We start from the raw sequence: 22,543 nt of genomic DNA, 5'->3' as shown, positions 1-22,543 counted from the left end.
AGTACAGACCCTACTGGAGATTCTCTCTCCATCTTTCTCTGCCCTTCCCCCACTTGCACACGTATGCGTGCTCCCTCTGTGTTTCTCAAATTAAATAAACTTTAAAAAGAAAAAGAAAAAAGAAAACTAGTGGGTCTTGGCATTCTTTTTTTTAAATATTTTTTTAAACGTTTATTCATTTTTGAGAGAGAGAGAGACAGAGCACTGGCAGGGGAGGCGCAGAGAGAGAGGGAGACACAGAATCCGAAACGGGCTCCAGGCCCTGAGCTGTCAGCACAGAGCCCAACGCGGGGCTCGAACCCGCGAACTGTGAGAGGGTGACCTGATCCGAAGTTAGACGCTTAATCAACTGAGCCACCCAGGTGCTCCTGGGAATTTTTAATACACGAGACACAGGGAATGGCCTCTCAGTTTCATCTCCTCTTCATTTGCCCCGTTCCGGCCTCCCCTCCTCCAAAAGAAGTAAGGCCATGTTAGTGGATATTACTGAGATTTTTTCCAGGTCTGTTCCAGGTCTACCTCATAGATACGTTCCACCTCAAAGAAAGTGGCCCCACCCAGCGTAAAGTGAAAAAAAGTCAGTCACCTGGGCAAATGACTGGGTAAAAGGTATGCACAGACGTTTGACAAAGAGTTGCCGGCAGGCATAGTAGTGGAAAGATACAACCTTTGGGTGGATCTTTCCCCGGTTCGCTTCCCAGTAACTCACTGTGTGGATGCGTGGCACGTACTTGATCGCTGCATGCTAGAGGTGCTCATCTGTAGGATGTAACCAATGTGCATCTTGGGCGCTTGTTGGGAAAAGTCAGTGAGGGTGACCTAAGGTTTTCCTCAGCCGAACTCCGAGCACATAGAACATGCTCGATCATTCCCGTTCCTTCCTCCTTAAAAGTTAGTATCAAAACCCACTTGAAATGGTCGAGACTATCTATAGACCCCAAACCCCCCATTTCAATGAAGTCCGCTTAGTAAGAAGACAGTCAAGAATGCTGACCCTTAGCAAAAGTCTGAGACTACTTTGAAGGCACAGATCCCCTCTGGGTGGATTTCGTGTCTCATAGCTTCTTATTTCGAGTAAACAAGAGCCTTTTGTGGTAATCTCTCCCACGTGAGCGATGGGAACAGATTGTCTTCCATCTAAAGCAAACGAGAAATTGCTTAAGTAAAGGTAGTGACTGTATGAATCATAAACCACTTTCTCAGATAACAGCCATTAAGCAAGTCTGTGTACAAATTTGACAATTTTTATTTCACCGCCTTTTGACAGCCCTTTAGAAGGGTTTCGGAGAACAAGATCTGACTACAGCTTTCAAAAATTCATCGCTGAGTATTTGTTAACCTTGCTCCCAGTGATAGCTGAAGAACCAGGATAATGCCCTTCAAATGGAGATAAATTACAATCTTTCAAAAGATTATCACGGTCTTAATCGAGTTTGCTCCCAGCAGCTGAACAGCCTGTGACCTTGTTAGTTATACAACAAACGTATCTGCTACTTTATGTTTCTGTAGGTAGTAGTGTAGAGCCTTTAATCTAAATGTTTTCTGTATAGAGAAGGTTGGCTTTACTTCTGCTTTAGTTTCTGCTTCGGGAGATAAAACAGAAGATTCGCCTTATTGAAAGGGTGCGTATCAAGCTAGTTCGGGTATGGTTCAGATTTTTCAAAGACGTGTCCTGTTCACGTCATTTCAGAATTCCACAAAAGAGGAGAGGATGATACAGAGGCTCTCTGGACACCTCTCACTCCGGTTCCCCCAGAGGTTACCTCTCATAGACGTGTAGCATGATTTAAGGGAAAAGGGAGGTGATTCTACGTTCCGAAACAGGCATGGTCTTAACGCCGTTCTGTGATGGTGTGCTGTTACACAGATGAGACAAAGGTAGGGATTGCACAAGCAAAATAGTCAGGAGGATGTTAGGGAAGCCACAGGCACAATTTCTTTGAAAGAACCCATTAGCCAATTTTTCTATATAAATGTAACGAACTGCAGGTGCAGAAGCAAGACTCCAACATAGGGCCCGGTTCGTGAAAGGTACAATCCGTACATCTTGGGAAATGGAAGCACTTTTATCCTGAATATAATGTTACCGTGGCAGGGGAATGGGCACGCCGGCCTTCGCGGATGTCAGCACGTCAGCAGTTAGGCCAAAGGACCAACTTTCCACAGAAGGGAGGGAGAGTTTGAATGGTATTAATTATTAAACGGTAACATTTACTCCTAGATGCTTCTTGTCTGTGCCAAGAGAGAACATCTGTGGGCGCTGAGCACAGGCAGGTTTGGGACAGCCATGCAGATTCTGTGAGGTCTCGCAAAAGCCTCCCCAGGAAACAAGGTAATTCAGGAAGCTAAGCATTTATTCTCACACTTAGACTCTTAACCTCTCTCTGCAAGCGGACGACTGTGGTGCCGAGAAGGACGTTATGACTTACCCCGCGTGGCGGAGAAGAAAAGTCTTGCCAGGGCTATGCGAAATGCTTACAGTGTCCCTCGTCCCGAAGGAGAAAGCTCAGCATCACGGCCACGGCCACTCCAGCAGCGGCCACCATTTGTGTGACTGCATCCGTGCATTCTGTTCCCTGCCTCCCCTTGCCACTCCATTTTAGGGTTCTTTTGTAAGTGTTCCTGACACTTTGTTTATCTTTCTTTTAAACACCCTGCCAAGATTATGTCTGAAGACGAGAAAAAGCCCTCCATTTTTCACTTGTTACATCTGTTGCAAGGGAAACAATTTAGCACCGTTCTCAAAACACGAAGAATGTTTCGAGACTCTCCAAAGTCTCTGGCAAACTGCTGGAGCCCAAACACAAAAGGGACAAAATTAATTTTCACACACGATGCTGCTTAGGTGGAATCGGACGTTTACTTGATGTTCTAATCTCTCCATTATTGAAAGGGTACCCGGTTGTTGAGGAAAAACCCATTTTCCCTCTTCGCCTCACAAGCAGACACATCCCTCAAGCTGCCATACTTCCCTTGTGAAAGGGGCATATTAATGAAAGACAACCCGTGTGGATGTCTCTGGAGGACTTGGGGATAAAGCGTTTTTATGACTTCGTAAATCCAATCTGGGATTTCCTTGGTTAACCTAAGGAAGTTCGTTAACCTGATTTCATTGGTCGCAAACATGTGGCAAGGATCTCTTTTCTTTTGCTGACGGCATGGCACATAGTCATTCCTTTCTTTAGATTTCGCCGACCTGCTTAGAAACGGGTGCCCCAAATGCAGGGCTTAAGCAGTCTCTGGTGACAGTGCTGTGGCTCATATGGGCAGAAGGAAGTTTATAAGGAAGTCGAAGAAAAAACATGTTTCGTAAGAGAGTCTAGAGACCGCTTTGGAATTTTAGGCTTAACTCACCATTGTAAATCTGATTTTCATGTCATCAGATTTCAGCTCCTGGCTTTTCATTAGCTAGACTGGCTGGATGCCCTCCCCTTCCCCCACTCCTGACCTCTCCTTGATCCCTTCACCTCTTGATATTTGAACCATACCTTTTCTTCCCAAGAGCTGGATAATACTTAGAAGATAGAAAACTCCTAACAGAATGGCCGGAATTTTCCACCAAGGGCTGTGTCGTCTGTGTATTAATACCGATCGATTCGTGACCAACATTTTGACCAGGTTGGGGAGACGTATCTCAACTAAAGAAGTACAGCCCAAAACGTAACTCCCTAATTGTTATTGGTCTCTTTCTCACTCTAAACATCCAAGAATGTTGGCGTGCCTGCGTGGCTTAGTTAAGCATCAGACTCTTGATTTCGGCTCAGGTCATGATCTCACAGTCATGAGATAGAGGCCTGTGTCAGGCTCAGCACCGAGCAGAGTCTGCTTGGGATTCTCTCTCTCTCTCCCTGTCTCTCTCCCTGCCCCTCCCCTGCTCATTCTCTCCCCTCTCTCTCTCTCTCTCAAAATAAATAAAAACTTAAAAAAAAAAAAAATGGTGCACCTGGGTGGCTCAGTCAGTTAAGCATCCAACTTCGGCTCAGGTCATGATCTCAGGTCCATGAGTTCGAGCCCTGCATCAGGCTCTGTGCTGGGAGCTCGGAGCCTGGAGCCTGCTTCGGAGTCTGTGTCTCCCTCTCTCTCTGCTCCTCCCCTGCTCACACTCTGTCTCTCTCTCTCTCTCTCTGTCTCAAAAATAAACAAAACATGAAAAACATTTTGCATTCCAAAAAATTTTTAAAAACCAATCCAAGAATGCAGTTTTCCTTAATTCACTGAAAACCTCCTGCCCTTAGATGTATTTGCTAAGCCCGAACATTCCTGGCAGCCTCTCCCTTCACTGTGCGAGCTTTAAGCTCTCTGTCGTCACAGTTTCGTGGCGTCCTCTTTGTCGTTCCTTCTTCACATCACTTGGTGTCCCATGTGACATGCTCTTTATACATTAACCCCTTTTCCTAACAGAGCTTCTTAAGACGTGGTTCTGCTGTAGCTGTTCGACCAGAAACGCTCCCGTGCCTCCTAGCATTTCTACATGCATACACCTGTTAGGCGGCTGCCCTTGGATGGAGCTCCAGTAATTGTCATGAAGCGTTTCCCTAGCTTTCCTTCTTGCCTGCTATACCGAGCCCTAGCGCCCCATGTGAAGCCCACCACTGAACTCTGGGAAGCCCCGAGGCTCGTCTCTGAAGTTCTGATAAATAAGACTTGCTCTCAAATAAATATAGCTTGTAATTAGATCTTTAGCCCACACAGGTGTGTGATCGTAAGCAGCCCATTGCCGTAGCCAGGTGAGCAGCGTCTCTCAGAAAGTCACGTTCATCCAGAACCTCAGAATGCAGTCTTCTTGGGAAATAGGTAGACTTCTGGCCTCCAGAAGAACCCAGCGAGGACAGCCCCTACCTCCTGAAAGTGTTGGAGAGTTTAAATAAGAGAGTGCATGTGGAGAGTCTGGTACCCACCAAGTTCAAGTCTCTATTTAACCAAATGTTAGTGATGGTAGAGAACATTGCTCAAATGATCTGAGCTCAGTAACCTTGACTCTAAAAAAAACGGGGATTATGATAATCTCCACCTGCCTTCACGGCAGGGTTTTTGTGAGGAACCAATGAAGCTATAAACGTAAGAATTCCTGGCATGTAAGAAACAATCATGAGGCGCGCCTGGGTCCCTCAGTTGGTTAAGCATCTGACTCTTGATTTCAGCTCAGGTCATGACGTCACGGCTGGTGGGATCCAGCCGCGCGTTGGGCTCTCTGCTGACAGCACAGAGACTGCCTGGGATTCTCTCTCTCTCTCCCTCTTTTTCTCTGTCCTTCCCCTGCTCACGCATGTGCTCTCTTTCTCTCTCAAAATAATAAACATTAAAAAGAAAATAAACCATGAAATGTGCCCATCTGTGCTCTTCCTCTGCCTTTTCCCTCCAGCCACTGGCAGCATTGGAATGAGGGAGAGAATCAAAATAAGCAGAATATAGTCACTTCAATCAGGAGAATGAGCACCTGCCTACTGCAGCTCAGAATCCTGGTGGTAACTTTGTTTTCACTTCTTGGTCTTGCGAGGTTGTTAGTCTTTAAGTATCATTTTCAGAAGGGTTGATATTGACATCACTGAACTACAGCAACCTCTGTGTGGACAAAATTGGTAACATTCGTATCAGCATTTGTGTCCATTCAGCAAATCCAGATCTTCCCCCATCCATTCCGTCTCCGTTGGGTTGCACTGCCCTGATGTCATGAAGAGCGATCGCTCTGGAAAGGAAGCAGCCCCACGCTGCTCAGTGCGACTCATCAAACTCTAACCTTGACTTGGTCAGAGAGCACTACGAATGCAATGTTCCTGGGCGCTATGGCAGAGGTCACTAAGAGCTGGGACAGATTGCTTCATAGATTGCAGAAAACGTGCCTCAGAGAGACAGGGTAGTAAATATTTGTGAACTCACTAAACCTCAATGATCCAAAAGCCCATGTTGGGGGCTGTCGCCAGGCTGTAATTTGGTCACATGTGGTGACCACAAGACAAGACGAGACCACAAAAGTACTGTAGAGGAATCAAGTCAGGGAAATACGTGACAGGAACACAGCTTCATGATCAGACATTTGTTCAGTGACCTAGAGTTTTCCACAGTCACCTGGGAGAGGACCAGGCAAATGTACCACCGGCTCCCGTGAGCCTGAGGTGAAGCACGAAAAACCCAGAGACGGACGACCCAACATCCAGACGCCAGAAGGCTGCCCGTGTGATGCCAGCTACTTGTTCAGCAAAGAGACAGTCTGAGGGGGTTGCAAACATCCAAAAACCTTTCCAGGGGAATATAAGGGATAAAAATATTTTTTTAACGTTTTTATTCATTTTGGGGAGACGGAGCGCGAGCAGGAGACGGGCAGAGAGAGAGGGAGACACAGAATCCGAAGCAGGCTCTGGGCTCTGAGCTGTCAGCACAGCGCCCCACGCGGGGCTCGAACCCACGAGCCATGAGATCATGACGTGAGCTGAAGTCGGACGCTTAGCCGACTGAGCCACCCAGGTGCCCCAAGGGATAAAAATATTGAAGGTATAGAAAATATATGGCTTTGGAGTCATACAGCCCTTGGTATGAATCTGGCTTTGACATGCACTAAAGTGGCCTTGGAAATGACTTCTCTAAGCTTCACTTGACCCAAATGTAAAGTGGAGATAAAAATAACCTGCCTTGCAGGCTTGTTGTGAGATGTGACTGAAGTTATACATGAAAGCACCCTGGGACAGAAGATTAGGAAAAAAATGATTCCTTCCTTCCTTCTTTCCTTTCTTCCTTCTTTTCTTCCTTCTCCTTTCTTCCCTGAGTTCCTATAAAGTCACTTTCCCAAGATAAAGAAGAAAGAGCTTTTACCTTCCTTATAAAACAATCTTTTTCTTGTTCATGTGACATTAAGATTCAAGCGGTCCTTTTCTTAGTAAAAGCGAGACTTTGGTAACGTCTGACAGACACCCCTAGATTTCTGAAGTTGGGGGACCATCTGAATGTAAGCTCCCTCTCCACTTGTCACTGGGCAAAGCACCGCTTACTATAAACAAGAATGTGCCTTATAGATCCACTTCGATGTTCCTCAACGCTAATTTGCGATGGGACAGGCATCAACAGAGAAAAAAAAAATGATAAAAATGGCGAATCAGTAGTCACTAAGTCATCTGCGGGGGGAGGGGGGTCATAGAGCTGAAAACGATACAAGGAAAGAGGAGGCACACGGGAACACCCCCTGACGGCAGGGAGTGACTTGGGGCGTCCAGTGAGAGATTCCGACTTCAAAAGGCTGGGTGGCTTGGGAAGACGCCAGCTCAAAGTACTAGGAAGCTTGGCTTAAAATAGCAGAAACAGGGGCGCCTGGGTGGCTCAGTCGGTTAAGCAGCCGACTTCAGCTCAGGTCACGATCTCGCGGTGCGTGGGTTCGAGCCCCGCGTCGGGCTCTGTGCTGACCGCTCAGAGCCTGGAGCCTGTTTCAGATTCTGTGTCTCCCTCTCTCTCTGACCCTCCCCCATTCATGCTCTGTCTCTCTCTATCTCAAAAATAAATAAACATTAAAAAAAATAATAAAATAAAATAGCGGAAACAATGGATTTATTGGCTCATCTATATGGAAGTCCAGGTACAAGTGAGGCTCTGGCTTTGGTGGGTCGGCCCATAGACATAGGTTATTTGAGTCTTCCTTCTCTGCAGAATGAGTGTTTGCTCAGCATTAGGGCCCCCTACGCAGGATTGGGACTGTAGCCATCAGAGCCATGGAGTGTTCTTATTCTCATTTAGTGGTGGGAGGGGGGACCAGGCTTCTCATAGTTCACACACCTCCCGGAAGTCTGTCATCACTTTGCATTAACCGGATTTGGGTCACATATTCATTACTGCAGAGAGAAGGCAACTTAGCCCTCTGCCACTCGGCTCTCTGCTGGGTCAGCTTCCCTTGTGGGGGTCAGCTTCCCTTGAGGAATGGGAGCTGTGTCAAGGGACTCAGATACTTGAATAAAACTGACATTTATTGGGAAGAAGAAAGTATGAAGGGGTCCAGGATAGGCCGGCAGCCTTTTATCCTGCAGAAGATTAGAGAAGCACAGTTTACAGATTTCTGAGGGTCAGTTTTTCCTATGGGAGCTGGACCCTGGGGGGGGGGGGGCGGGGGTGACAATGTCACGTGGAATGACTGGCGAAGTCACAGCTGGACATTCTTCTTAAGTCCCGGGAAGTACATTTGCTTGACTGTTGTGTTGTTTGGTTTTAACTGTATTACCCGGTCTCTTAAACAATTGTACAACCCCCCCCTCTTCCCCACCAGCACATACAGTAAGGGATTTCCAATTCTCAACGTTTATTTATTTTTGGGACAGAGAGAGACAGAGCATGAACGGGCGAGGGGCAGAGAGAGAGGGAGACACAGAATCGGAAACAGGCTCCTGGCTCCGAGCCATCAGCCCAGAGCCCGACGCGGGGCTCGAACTCCCGGACCGCGAGATCGTGACCTGGCTGAAGTCGGACACTTAACCGACTGCGCCACCCAGGCGTCCCGGGATTTCCAGTTCTCAAGTCCTCTGCGCTCTGTCCCTGAGCCTGTGCATCAGGTAGTGCCCTCACTACAGTCGGGGGTCCTGGGAGTTTGATCACCTCGTCAAAATCAGTAGTTCTTAGGGGCTCCTGGGTGGCTCAGTCAGTCGAGCGTCCAACTCTTGATTTTGGCTTAAGTCATGACCTCACGGTTCGTGGGATCAAGCCCCACCGTCAGTCTGTGCACTGATCGCATGGAGCCTGCTTAGGATTCTCTGCCTCCCTCTCTCTCTGCCCCTCCCCTGCTCACACACTCTCTCTGTCTCTCAAAATAAATAAATCAACATATAAAAAAAAAAAGATCAGTGGTCCTTTTTTTTTTTTTTTCAAGTTTATTTATTTATTTAGAGACAGAGGGAGCAGGGGAGGGGCAGAGAGAAGGAGAGAGAATCTCGAGCCAGCTCCGTGCTGTCAGCGCAGAGCCTGATACGGGGCCAGAAGTCACAAACGGTGAGATCATGGCCTGAGCTGAAACCAAGAGTAGGACGCTTAACCAACTGAGCAACTCAGGTACCCCAAAAGATCGGTGGTTCTTTTTTTTTAAACCTCTTTTTCATATTTTAATTTATTTTTTAGCAAGAGAGAGAGAGAGAGAAAGCATGAGTGGAGGAGGGTGCAGAGAGAGAGAGGGAGACACAGAATCCAAAGCAGGCTCCAGGCTCCGAGCTGTCAGCACAGAGCCCGACGCGGGGCTCGAACTCACGGACCTTGAGATCAAGACCTGACCCAAAGTCAGATACTTAACCGACTGAGCCACCCAGGTGGCCCGATCGGTGGTTCTTAACGTGACAAAGTATAGGATCTCTTGGAATCACCTGTATGAGAGGTATGAGACAAAGATTGGATACCTATATATTTTTTAATCCCAGACAAGAGGGAATTAAAGACTGGGAAACCGAAGGCTGAGATGGAAGAGAACATTTTTTCACTGCATATTGTTTTATGTGGCTTGAATTTTGTTTTTCTGTCAAGTGTATTTCATTCTCTTTGACCTGGGTGTTTTATTCTCTTCCTCTCCTTACCTTTTTTATGCTTCCGATGTTTCTAAGGTGCATCCAGAGCTGAGTACTATTCATGTATATGGTCGAATATTAAGCTTTGCGTTGGATACTCCAGGGACCAAAAGTGTTTAGAATTTTTTCCCTTTCTTTCTTTCTTTCTTTTTTTTTTTTTCCAGAGTCATAATGGAGCAGGTTGCCTTGTTAGGTCAGTGCTCGTGCCTGCCTCAAATTCTCGGATTCATTTCTTTTCTGGTTTGTGCACAGACCGCAAAATGTCAAATGCAGCCCATTTCTTGCAACGAGAAAATGTAGATGACCAGGGAGTTTTGTTGACAGATACCGAAAAGGAGAGTTGCACGGAAGGCTGTTCGGCTTTCTTCTGAGAAAGTAAGGGGAGGAATCTCTTGCCAGTACAATCCCCTCTGTGCTGTTCCCATCGGCCCAGGGACCCATGTGTGTCAGTGACACACGGAGACCAGTGTGAGACAATCTCCTTGTTGGTGTTCGTTCCAGAAATCTATTCTAATTGATCAGAGGCTCCGCTCCCCTTTGAATTACAACCCTAAGAAGCAGGAATCACTGACAGGTTGTTTTAAGCCCCTTCCCGCTAGCAATTTAAAGAGCTAGAAGGTTGGTGGAGAGAGATGGGTTTAGATGTCATTAAAACGGGAGACGTTTTTTCAGAAAAGGACATGTTTTGTTCATCTTTTGTAGTTACTTCTAGTCCGATGGAAGTCACCCACCGATGGAAATTCAGTGTAGCCAAGTGGTCATTTTCACAAGAATAGTCCAGACCGCTCGTGGCCCAACCAATTACTCTCTTTCACCTGTATGTACGTTACCCCGGATACTTTTTAACCTGCGTGTAAATTGCCTGACGAATCTCTAGGCGTACGTATCATTAATGGTGAAATGTGTGCCGTATACTGAGTGACTCCGTCTGAGGGGACACTGACTGGGGCCACTGGTACCAAATTTCCCACAGCTCTCTGTTTTGTTTTGTTTTTTGTTTATTTTGAGAGAGAGAGAGAGAGAGACAGAGCAGGCCGGGGAGGGGCAGAGAGAATGAGAGGGGGAGAGCCCACGTGGGGCTTAAACTCCCGAACCGTGAGTTCCCGACCGGAGCCCAAATCAAGAGTTGAACACTTCATCTGGGGCGCCTGGGTGGCGCAGTCGGTTAAGCGTCCGACTTCAGCCAGGTCACCATCTCGCGGTCTGTGAGTTCGAGCCCCGCGTCGGGCTCTGGGCGGATGGCTCAGAGCCTGGAGCCTGTTTCCGACTCTGTGTCTCCCTCTCTCTCTGCCCCTCGCCCGTTCATGCTCTGTCTCTCTCTGTCCCAAAAATAAATAAACGTTGAAAAAAAAAAAAGAGTTGAACACTTCACCAACTGAGCCACCCAGGCACCCCTCCCACAGCTCTCTTAAAGTTAGCCTGCACCTAGGGCCTGGGAGTTCACCCACGAAAGACAAAAGATTCAGATTAGTTTCAGGAACTGAGAAGAGAAGGTAGAAGAGACCAACATCTTCCTCAGGCTACTTCCCCTTCCTGAGTTATTGACAGGAAGGAAGCCAAATTTTGTGTTTCTCTCTTTTTGGTTTTTTCTGCTCCCATTCATCCACCTATGCCTTGAATGTCTAAATACGCAACATAGGATATCGTTACGACCGAATCAAGTTCTGCAGCATACATATTTTTTATTGAATGAAATTTGATATTTAGCATTCTACAGTGCTTTAAAAATTGAAGAACTTTTTTTTCCCCTTTCATTCAGAGAAGGGAGCAGAGAATTAACATGTCAAGTTCTGGGGCACCTGGGCGGCTCAGTCAGTTGAGCGTCAGAGTTCAGCTCAGGTCATGATCTCGCAGTTTGTCAGTTCGAGCCTCGCCTCGGGCTCTGTGCTGACAGCTCAGAGCCTGGAGCCTGCTTCGGATTCTGTGTCTCCCTCTCTCTCTCTCTCTCTCTGTCCCTCCCCAGCTTGCGCTTTCTGTCTCTCTCTCAAAAAGAAATAAACATTAAAAAAAAATTTTTTTAATGCTGAATTCCTATTGTGATTCAGACATATGGTGGACTTTTTTATGTTTTCTGGTTTAATCCTTGTAACCATCCTGCAAATTAGTTATATTGTATTATTTAATATTAATCCCAGATAGGGTCTACATTGTGGTGTCTCTGTTAGGGCCCTTTCAGGTGCTGAGGACATTGGGATCCTACCAAGAATTCAATCTGATGGGAAAGACAACATATGAATGACTAATCACAAAACAGACACAAAGGTACCTTAATAGGTACACAAACAGAAGGCTGTGGAAGGCATGCTTTTAACATTAAAGTCTCTCCAATGGAAGCACCAATCAAAACTGTAAACTTATCCTCAAGGCAAATTCTGAGGTAGCTGCAGAGGGACTCCAATATTTTGATACAATCAATTTACCAAAAACAGGTGGATGATTAAGTAGGACTATCAGCCGCTCTTTCTTTTTTGTTTCTATTAGGCAACATGGAGAAAGTGCCCCTCCCCCAAGCCTCACTCTGTCTCACTCTGTCTCTCAAAAATAAATAGATATTAAAAAAAAAGAAAAGAAAATGTTCTTAAAAAATATTTTTTTAATGTTCATTTACTTTTGAGAGAGAGGCAGACAGAACACGAGTCAGGGAGGAGTGGGGGCGGGGGGGGGGGGGGCGGGCACAGAATCCGAAGCAGGCTCCAGGCTCCATGCTGTCAGCACAGAGCCCTGATGCAGGGCTCAAATTCACAAACCGTGAGATCATGACCTGAGCTGAAGCCGGACGCTTAACCGACTGAGCCACCCAGGCGCCCCAGGAACTTAAAGTGTTCTAAGGAGACTTCACTTATTCATTTATACCCCCACATTATTTTTTAAATAATTTAACATGGCTTACAAAACTACATACCGCTGCCCAGGGTAAATGAAAATATTCAGTAGCGACATGACTATATCTCTGTGTGTCAATTTCCTCTTAATATCTGTTTCCTCCTCCCCGCAAATAACTGTTTCCTTTTTCCTGGTTTCAGATCTGTTTTAAGTCACTGTAGCTATTCTGGCTATCTTGGGTTTCCTCTGGAACTGATTTGGTGCCTCCCACAGGCCCCAGACTGCCTGACTTATCTGCCCATGGGGACTGTGTGTCCTCTTCCACCAGGACAATTAAGTCTCCAAACTACTTAGGCAGGACCTTTTGTCTGAAGCAGATCTGTTTATCAGAGAGCAATTGGGTTGCATGTATAGGAGCCTCAATAAACAGGATATCCCATCTCAAATTTATGGCCTCTTGGCACACACAAGAATGCCTCCCAAGGAAGCATGATTCTCGAGAAAGCCACGGTGCGTCATCGACCACAGTTGCTGAAAGGAACAGGCTAGGCATTGGCACTCCCAGGTTGAAGTACAACAATTAGTGCCTTTTTAAAACGTGTGCAACTTTTGGATTAATTTCGGGATGGGAAATCATTAGCATTCTTAATTTAAAGAGGAAACCTCTGGACAAGAGTTTGCAGCTATAAATCAATAATAAAGATTTTCTCTGAATTATGATGTTTTCACCTGACTCTGGAATTGGATTTTTTTTTCCCTCTCTTTTCATTTTTGAGGCTTTGAATTTGACTTAACATACTGACTCTGTCAGGCTCCTGTGGTGAATTGATAATGAAATTAGGCGAGACAGGGTCCATTGACTTGCAAGACCAATGCCATTAGTTGTCTTCTCTCTGTTTCTGCAACTGGTTTGACACCCGCTTAGTCACCTTGATCTTGGCACTTGGCTCTGACACTGACACTCAGGAGAACAGAGCTCAGAATGGGGGTGAGGAGGTAGCACGGTAAATAGATGTTATTTAAAAAAAAAAAAAAAGGTGAAAATCAATACTTCCATTAACATCTGGAAGCAGACTTTTCAAAGAACGTTTGTATGTTTAGCTGACAGTAATGTACCAAGAAGACCAGTTCCTTTAAGGGTCACAAATTACATGACTATCACTTTGGTGTCCCTTCGTTTTTCTCTCCATTTTGCCCAGAAATGTCACCGGTAGATTTTTAAACTAAGACAAAATGAAAGGAAACAAAGAGAAAACTCTGCCTGGCAAAAATACTAAAATAGTGGTTACCGGTTTCAGGAGAGAAGATCTGATTAAATTCTAGTGCTATCCGTGAAAATGATTAGTCGTGTGCAACAAAATGAGTATGCTCTGGAGGTGGGTCGTCCTAGGCGTTGATTTGTACGTATGTGTCCCTTGTAAATTCGGTACTATTGCTAACATGTCACTGAGATTATCTGCTGCCCAGTGGATTGTAAGCTCCTGGTTTGGTTGTCACATCATCCTCAACTTTAGGATTCAGGCCCGGCCTTTGCATTCCCTGGTTCCGTGACTTCGAGAAGTCCAGCAACGTACCTGAGGCGCCATTGCCTCATGTGGCAAAATGGCATTGGAAGGAACAAGTGATCCGTGTGTGGAGATGCCCGCACACAAAAGCATCTCAGTGGATGCTAGTCCCCTACCGCCCCGTCCATGGTTCATGGTTTTTCATTTGTCCCATGTTAGTTCCCTTACCTCCTCCACATTGCTGTCTCCACTCTACAGCTGTAGAGTGATCCTTCTGGACAAAGGATGATGGCAGTAGTCGGGGACTTTGGGAAGCGATTGATGCGGGAGCCTTCCCTCCAGTGAAGGAGGCTGGGTACCTCTCCCGAGGCTGCCTCCCCTTCTACTCCTCTGGCATTCTTTGCTGGTGCCTGTTCACAGGATCCAAAGCCTGGGAGGACCGCCCATTATATCAGGTAGTTTGGGGAGTGGGGCCCCTCTGGCCTCTGGGGACAGAGGTCCTCAACCCAGCAGATAAAAAAGAGATGTAGATTCTCAGCTTGGATGTGGAAGACACAGTTACTCTCAACCGGATCCTTTTTTTTTTTTTTTTATGTTTATTTTCGAGAGAGAGAGTGTCAAAGTGGAAGAGGAGCAGCAAGAGAGGGAGAGGGAGAGAATCCCAAGCAGGCTCCACACTGTCAGCACAGGGCCCACTGCAGGGCTGGATCCCATGACCCACGACCTCATGACCTCAGCCAAAGTCGGATGCGTCACCAGCTGAAGCATCTCCGCTTGATTCTGATCTTCAAGAAAGGGCACGTGTAGGGGCGCCTGGGTGGCGCAGTCGGTTAAGCGTCTGACTTCAGCCCAGGTCACGATCTCACGGTCCGTGAGTTCGAGCCCCGCGTCGGGCTCTGGGCTGATGGCTCGGAGCCTGGAGCCTGCTTCCGATTCTGTGTCTTCCTCTCTCTCTGCCCTTCCCCCGTTCATGCTCTGTCTCTGTCTCAAAAGTAAAATGAACGTTAAAAAAAAAAATTTTTTTAAAAAGAAAGGGCACGTGTAGAACAAAGAAGTGCTGAAAAACTCCAGAGGAAATGAGATCTTAGCATCCAAATGAGCAAAAGACAGGAAAGTTCATCAGTATCTGACAGGCATCCTAGACCGTGGAAAAGCAGATTAAAAAAAGTTCAGAAACCATCCGCATGTTTGGTCCCACGGCCACAGGGTTTCCAAGAGGCAGAGATAGGTCCAGAAGGGATAGAAAATGAAATTCTAACTATATCATAATAAGGAGCCGAATACGTTAGAGAAACCAAAGAAGTCGATTCGGTGGCTGAGAGAGCTTTCCTTCGAGCAGCGAGTGTGGAAAGCCTGTTGGAAAGATCGAAGAACTTGCGGCCAAGAGCGAAGGCAACGCAAAGGCACAAACCTGGCAGAATGGTAGCATAAAGGACGAAGTGAGAAAAATAGGCTCAAGTTTGCTGGGGGAGGGGGAGGGGGGAAGGGATAAGGGAAAAAATGACTTGGACCAGCGTGTAAGGAGCAGGACAAGGAACTCTTGGTCACAGTGTTGCGACTGTGACGTCACGTCAACAAGACAAAGAGCCAGTCGAACTATTCGGCTCTTGCTGGGCTCTGTCTTCTCCGCCAGAAGAATGACCTCAGACCCAACATGGGAAGATGCCTGGCAGATGCGCCGAGGACTGAAAATGCAAAGCGGTAAATGCTGGTGGCGCGCGCCTTCGTGACTTTCTCTAGGGGGGCGGCAGCAGGGCGCAGGACCACAGAGGGGGGACATCCAGGAGCCGGGCCACCACACGAGGTGACGAAGGAGACGTGCCAGGGGACAAAGGAGGTAGTGGAGAGAGCCAGGGATGATAGAATTGCCGGAACAGCCCATCAGAAAGGTCCTAGAAAAGATGTGCATGCGGGGCGCCTGGGTGGCGCAGTCGGTTAAGCGTCTGACTTCAGCCAGGTCACCATCTCGCGGTCCGTGAGTTCGAGCCCCGCGTCGGGCTCTGGGCTGACGGCTCGGAGCCTGGAACCTGCCTCGGATTTCGTGTCTCCATCTCTGTCTCTGACCCTCCCCCGTTCATGCCCTGTCTCTCTCTGTCTCAGAAGTAAACATTAAAAAAAAATTTTTTTTTTTAAATAAAAAGATGTGCCTGTGCTGTTTGAGGTGGGCGTGGAAAAGGGAAGGGTTTCGCACGTCTTCTTTGGAAGCAGAAAGCAGGCGGGGGAGGGAAGGATGTGGGCAGAGAGCAACCGCATGAGCCTGGTCATGGAGACAGAAGTTTGGGGTAAGTGTCACAGCGAGAATCCAGGTTGGCCAGAGTCACGGGTTACGTTCCGGAAAATAGCTGGCTGTATAAAGCAGCCACGGAAGGAAAGATAAAGTCTAGGTGCAAAGGGTTTATTATCCGTCGGAAAGTTCACAACAAGGGCTCCACACGCGATAAGGGGCTGAGAGCTCGCTGGGGCAAAGAAAGCGAAGAGAGACATTCATAGACCTCTTCCTGGGGACACCATGTGATTGGAATACACAGCTCAAACCTGAAGGCATGGAGAGGTCTGCAAATTTTATCATGCTTTGTGTGGGATTGCCTCACGAATGGTACAACTGTTGAACCACTTCTTTCCCTATTAAAGGCGGGCTATCCGGGTTACTTAAGTGTTGAATTACAGGGAGTTCATGCTAATAAAGAAAGCTCTGTGGTCCCACCAGAGCTTATAATAAGGGCTCCTAGGGGCCCCCCCGAGTGGCTCAGCAGGTTAAGTGTCCGACTTCAGCTTAGGTCATGATTTTGTGGTCCGTGAGTTCGAGCCCCGAGTTGGGCTGTCTGCTGTCAGCACAGAGCCCCACTTCCGATCTTCGGTCCCCCCCTCTCTCTGCCCCTCCCCCCTCTCAAAAATAAATGATCATTTAAATAACAATAAGAAGAAGAAGACCTCCTAAGATAAACCAGAGATCAAGAAAACTTCCCCGAGGGCATGATATGCGTGCGGGCTAAGCGCTTGCGGAAAAGTAGAACTTAGCCTTAAGTACTGCACACCCTGGGAGTGCTAAGTCTTTCTTGGGATCTGGGTGCCTCGCTCTCCAGAGAAATGTTGCCACATGGAAGCTCTGCCAGGTGAGAAGCCAGAGGCAGCTAGTTAGGAGTCACTGACACAGAAGGAGCGCTGCGTTATCAGATCTGTGAACCCTTCCTCTATGGAGGGGGAATTTGATCTCATACTGAGTTCGTCAAGCATCCGGATCAAGCTCAGGGGCTCCAGACCCAAATATCTGGATTTGAATCCAGGCTCCGCCATGAATCCCATTGATTTCCGTTATGTCCTATGTTTACGTGGTATGTTTAGCAACTTACTGCAACATTTTGTAATACATTGCACAGCACTGCTGGCCGCATGAGATGAATGTATAAACGCAGGTCACGGGTCTATAATAACAGTGCCTGGAACACAGCAGTCATTCAATACGTATTCGCACCTGGTGAATAAAAGTTATAATAAAACAGATAGGTTTGTAGCATTATCTCATAGAATGTTTTCACAATCCAAATTGTAGAACAAGGTAATCCGAGTTATCTGAGAAAAAGAGTCCGAAGTGTTCAGCCAGAGATGAGATGATGATCCGGAAGAAACAAGGAAGAGCAGCCACCTGCCTTGGTTGGGCATTGAATTGGACGGTAGGTAAACTTTGTGACTTTCTGATTCCATGGTTTCATGTGAGATCTTCATTTCAGCTGAGACGCGTTCCCGGTAGCAAATTATTCCTTAAAGGTCTTGTAGGGGCTTCCTTATCAGGAGAAAATATCTTTTTCAGGTTCATAAGACCACAGGTCTTAACCTAGGGCCTCGCTGTGTCTTTCTCCTTGTGTTGAGTCAAATCCCAGGGAACAGTGCATATTCATTCACTCAACAAGGTGAAAACAAACCTTGAAACAAACAGACTTTTAAAAAGCCCTGCATTCCAAAATGTGAAACAAGGGATTGGGAGTTGACTATCAAACTGCCACGAGCATTTTTGAAAACACTTCGTGGTCATTAGTGAACTGGTGGCATTACTTTCTCATCGAGTCGGCCATGAGCGATAAGGATCGCGTAGGAAATAGAAAAAATATTTTTTTTCCTTCAAGGCCTTTCCTCAAAATTCTTGATCCCAGTGCCAGCCCTGATAATCGGTGGATTATCTGGGTTCTCGAAATGCAGCAAAGAATCAAAGGCGATTTATAAGGAAACAGCCCGTTTTACTGAGAATTCAGCCAGGTTGATTGGCTCAGTGGTTAGAGTCACAGCCGCTGCGCCGAGCCCCAGAATGGTCAGTGCAATTAATGCAATTAAAGTAATTAGTCCTGGCAGCTGTAAGGTCAAACAGAGGTAGCTTTGTCACAACAATCTGCCGCTGCAAAATTACTGACATTTCCAACTAAATTATATTCTCTAAATTGTTGCCTTAATGCTAAATAAATAAAGTTATGCTAATGTAGGGACTGATTACAGATTGAAATGAGCACAATTGCTTGTTCTCCAGTCTGCGAGGGTTAACATTTTTTAAAAACATAATTAATGGCCTTTGCTTACTGTCTCTGGTTATAGACCCCGCAGTCCCATTTGCATTCTTCTGCAATCTGCTGACAGTGCTAAATGTCTACGAAGAAAGATCTCATCTGCAGGCGGAAAATGCGCTTTTCACGTCATCAAGCTAAAACTTGTTATGGTTTCGGGCCAGTGTTAATAACAAAGAGGACCAGAAAGGGAATGAATGGATACGAAGGAGGCTAGAATCCGTTTTTCTTTTCAGTCTTGTGATCCAAGCCTTTTCTGGAGTCAATGTGAAATGTAATTGCTCTTTTGACCTCTATCTTCTCTCTCCCCAGGTCTGAGGAAGAGCTACACTGGTTGATTATTGCAGGAATGAAAGGCACTCTGACCTTGTGGACCGACCGCCTCGCAGCTTTCAATGCTGCCCATTATACCGAAGGCAGGCAACTCCTGGAGAGAGGCGGAATCTACAGGAGAGCTGCTCCCTGGGCAACTTGCCAGAAAAGGCTTCATCAGCTGCAGTTCAGACATGGCCAGACAGCTCAGGCAGCAAAGGAAACAGCTGGGGGGTGGGGGGTGGAAACAGAGTATATAAAAATATTGTTAGCACGCAGTCTAAAGAGCTCTCCGGCATCTATGCTTTAGAGCGCCTGTGCGACTGTGGCCCCGCGTCATCTGCTTGAACGGAAGGTCCACCTGGGAAGTTTTGCTGAGGAAGGAAGCAGTAACCAATGTAAGTGCAGCTACCAATTTCCTAAAATAGGCTGTCCCGCACCCGCAAGGGTTTATGACAATACTCCTGTGCGAACAGGAATGTGAAGTGATTTTCTAGAAAAAGTAGGTCGGGATATTGAGTTACAACAATGGCTCTAGAGTGTAAATTATTCATGACAAGTCTGGTTGGATTCTTTTAGAATTTATGGTTAACGCATGGATTAGAGAGCAACTCGGGATGAAAACAACCTGCCGTCATCTTCAAGTTCTACAGTTCAGGGAGGCGTTGTTTCAAATCAGCCGGGGTGCCTTTGCGTGGCTCCTAGTTTTAGTCACGGGGGTTTTATTGAGTGTTTATTATGTGCCCAAGCATTGTTGGAAAATAAGTGACGTGTGAAGGGTCTGTATGCATCAGTGAGATTGGTTGACCAACCAGACACAGAAATGGCACCCTTTCCTTTGTCATTCTGTTTTATTCACTGAGGGCCTGTATGCGTGAGGCACGGTGTTACAGCGGCTTTACATTCCGACTCTCATTAAAGTCTTAGGGTAACTTTCAGGTTTGTGTTTTCATCCCCCCACCCCCACCGCCACCCCTTGAGGAAGAATAGATTTTCTGTAGTAATAAAGGCTTTGAAGTCTGGAATTAGCCACACTTGGGTTCAAATTCCATTCTGTTACTACTTGAAAAAAAAAAAAAAAGACCTTGAAAATAGTCTCCATTTTTTCTGGGCTTTGGTTGACTTAGTTCCAGTAATGGAGGGGACTAGATGAACCTAATACATCCCAACTGTGGCCCATTGTGCCCATGAAAATATATATGCCCATCAAATGCTGAATTCAGAAATCCCAATCACCCTCCCCGTAAAAAGAAGGAACCATCCGAGGGAGGGAAAGAATGAGGCGGGAAGGATGGGGAGAATGGTGTTAAAACATAATTTTCAAAAAAGGGTAACATCATGACCCTCTGAGATATAAAAACATATACATGTTAAGGATCTGATTCTACTCGTTAATCAAAGAAGGACCCAACAGATGTGACAACCAGCTGAAGAGAATCTGAAGAGACGCGTTTATAGACCGGGAATATTGAAATGAGTATGCAAATGGCTCAAAACTGGTTTTTCCCAGGGGCAGTGGGGGGAAATCAAGTGAACCTCTACCAGCCAGGGAAGCACCTGCATGTCGCTGAGTTACCTGTAACAGGTGAGTTGTGAAATGGCTCAAAGACAATGAAAGGCGAGAATCAGGTAACAGGAAGGGTGTGCCGTGTGCAGACCGCACGTAGTTTCCCACTGAAGCAAAATTGTTTTCCACCGTGAAAACAGTCATGTGGAATCTGGCATTTCGTTGTGATTTCTGATGCTTCCCTGGGTATCTGGGGAAGGATCTCAGTGGGGATCTTGGTGCGAACAGGAATCACCTGAGAATGTTTCAAAACAGAATCACCCGCTCCAGCCAGCACTGGGGATTCTAATAAAAGGCTCGGAACAATTAGAGGGCCTCTCCAGCTGTTTTCTGAGGTTGTGTGCAGTATTTATAGGCGCAGTATTTCTATCTGATCCTTTGAGGAGCCTTTTGTGACTTTTCTTGATGTAGTTTAAGAGTCGGGACACTATTAAGCGTTTGGTGCACCAAGGGCTAAGGACCAATGGGCACAGGGAAGGCACAGGAAAGTCCAAGGGAAAAATAAGTTTAATAAGAGGGAAGAATAGTATACGAATGGAAATAGGGAATAAGGGGAATCAGCTGAGGCAGAGGCGGGCCGAGGATGTCTCCCGATCGAGCTTTAGGGCTATGCTGTTAATAAAAGCACCATTTCCAACTCATGCCCATGAGGAGTGGGAGTAAGAAGGTTTTGCTTCGAAGGCTCTGCTGCTTTGCAGATTGCCCGCCTCTGTGGGAAATGTAACACGATCATATGGTTTACAAACTTATCAGAGAGCTTATATCCTAATCCCGCGATAATATACAAAATGCTCCCCACACATGGTCTCCCTGCAGTTTTATACTTGGGGTTTTTTCCTTTTCCACACTTACGTCCCACCCCACACACAAATTTTTTTTTTTTTTTGATTAAGAAAAAGATCAACTGAAAGCCTAAATGACGTTTTCCATCTTAACGTATTTTAAAAAAAAATTTTTTTTTAACGTTTATTTGTTTTTGAGACAGAGACAGAGCATGAACGGGGGAGGGTCAGAGAGAGAGGGAGACACAGAATCTGAAACAGGCTCCGGGCTCTGAGCTGTCAGCCCAGAGCCCGACGTGGGGCTTGAACTCGCGGACCGCGAGATCATGACCTGAGCCGTAGTTGGCGGCTTAACCGACTGAGCCACCCAGGCGCCCCCATCTTAACGTATTTTGAAGAACACAATGTTGTAAAGGAACTAGTTATTTCTAGTTCTGAAAGGGAAATCTGTGAAGTTGCCAGTTGAGGCTCAGCTCAGCAACTAAAATGAAATGTGGGGAACTTGGTGGTGCTCCTAGGAAGATTGGGAGTCACTCCAGATTGATAACTCACATGGAGGAAATATGGCGCACGGTCAGCGCATATTAGACCTTGTATTTCGTGAAGCTTTACAAGCTTCTAAGAGAATAATCAAGCGTCATTCTTGAGGTAGAATTTGGAGAAACAGGTAACCCTCGCAGCTGAAACAAGACATCTCAAGATGGGAGGCGATGCTCTCTCGACTAAAAACTTCAGAACGATGGTCACCAGAAAAGGAGGGCTCATGGTTTCTCTAGGTGATGTGGTGCAGCTGGCCAGCAAACCCCGCATTGCCAGTGAAATCCCTGCGTTTGGACAAGTTAGAAAGGGTTAAGCCAACTAACACCTTGAAACAAATGAAAGAATGCCACCAGGGCCTCTCTGAAGTCCAAAGTTTCAAATAAATTGTTTGGTCCAAAGGAATAGTTTCTTTTTCTTCATTGTTTTGAACCTAAGAGATGAAGAAAAATAAATCAATGTCAGATAAAAAAAAAAAAAAAAGCTTCTGGTAGCTCGACACAATATATTAAAAAAAATGAAAATATCGTTTGCTTGTGGGAACAGGAGAAAGCCAATAAAACTTAGAGAAGCTTCCTTCTAATAGTACACGTTGTTAAAAAGGAACTTTAGAGCTATTATTCCTCTTTTGATCTTCCCCCAAAGCTGTGAGGTGTACAAAATCTACCCGAATTGCTCTGCTCTCTAGCTGTCATGTTTTAAATAATATCATACACATACCTTCGAGGTTTTGAAAAGCCCATTCAATGTTTTATATAAAGGGAAGTTACCAGAAATGGGCCAAGAGCATGCTACTAAATATAGCAACGTAATTACTGTCATGTAAATGATCTCCTCTATGTAACAGTTAGAACAATGAGATAAAAGGTTTATCTTGACAAACTTTGAATAAGTAGAGGTGGAATTAATTCAGAATATCCATAACTTCTCCATCCACAGGCAGTGG

At 46.2% G+C, this 22,543-nt stretch overlaps 1 long non-coding RNA gene across 1 annotated transcript; it reads left to right on the top strand.

The window, feature by feature from the left end:
• The first annotated feature begins 15,402 nt into the window (after positions 1–15,402).
• On the top strand, positions 15,403–19,745 carry LOC122472431. The gene is made up of 3 exons (XR_006294437.1): positions 15,403–15,550; positions 17,400–17,524; positions 18,712–19,745. It is a non-coding gene; the product is annotated as an uncharacterized LOC122472431 (long non-coding RNA).
• The last annotated feature ends 2,798 nt before the right edge of the window (positions 19,746–22,543 follow it).

The sequence above is a fragment of the Prionailurus bengalensis genome, chromosome A1, assembly GCF_016509475.1.
Source record: "Prionailurus bengalensis isolate Pbe53 chromosome A1, Fcat_Pben_1.1_paternal_pri, whole genome shotgun sequence".
Lineage (NCBI taxonomy): Eukaryota > Metazoa > Chordata > Mammalia > Carnivora > Felidae > Prionailurus > Prionailurus bengalensis.
This window is presented reverse-complemented; position numbering and strand designations above follow the sequence as displayed.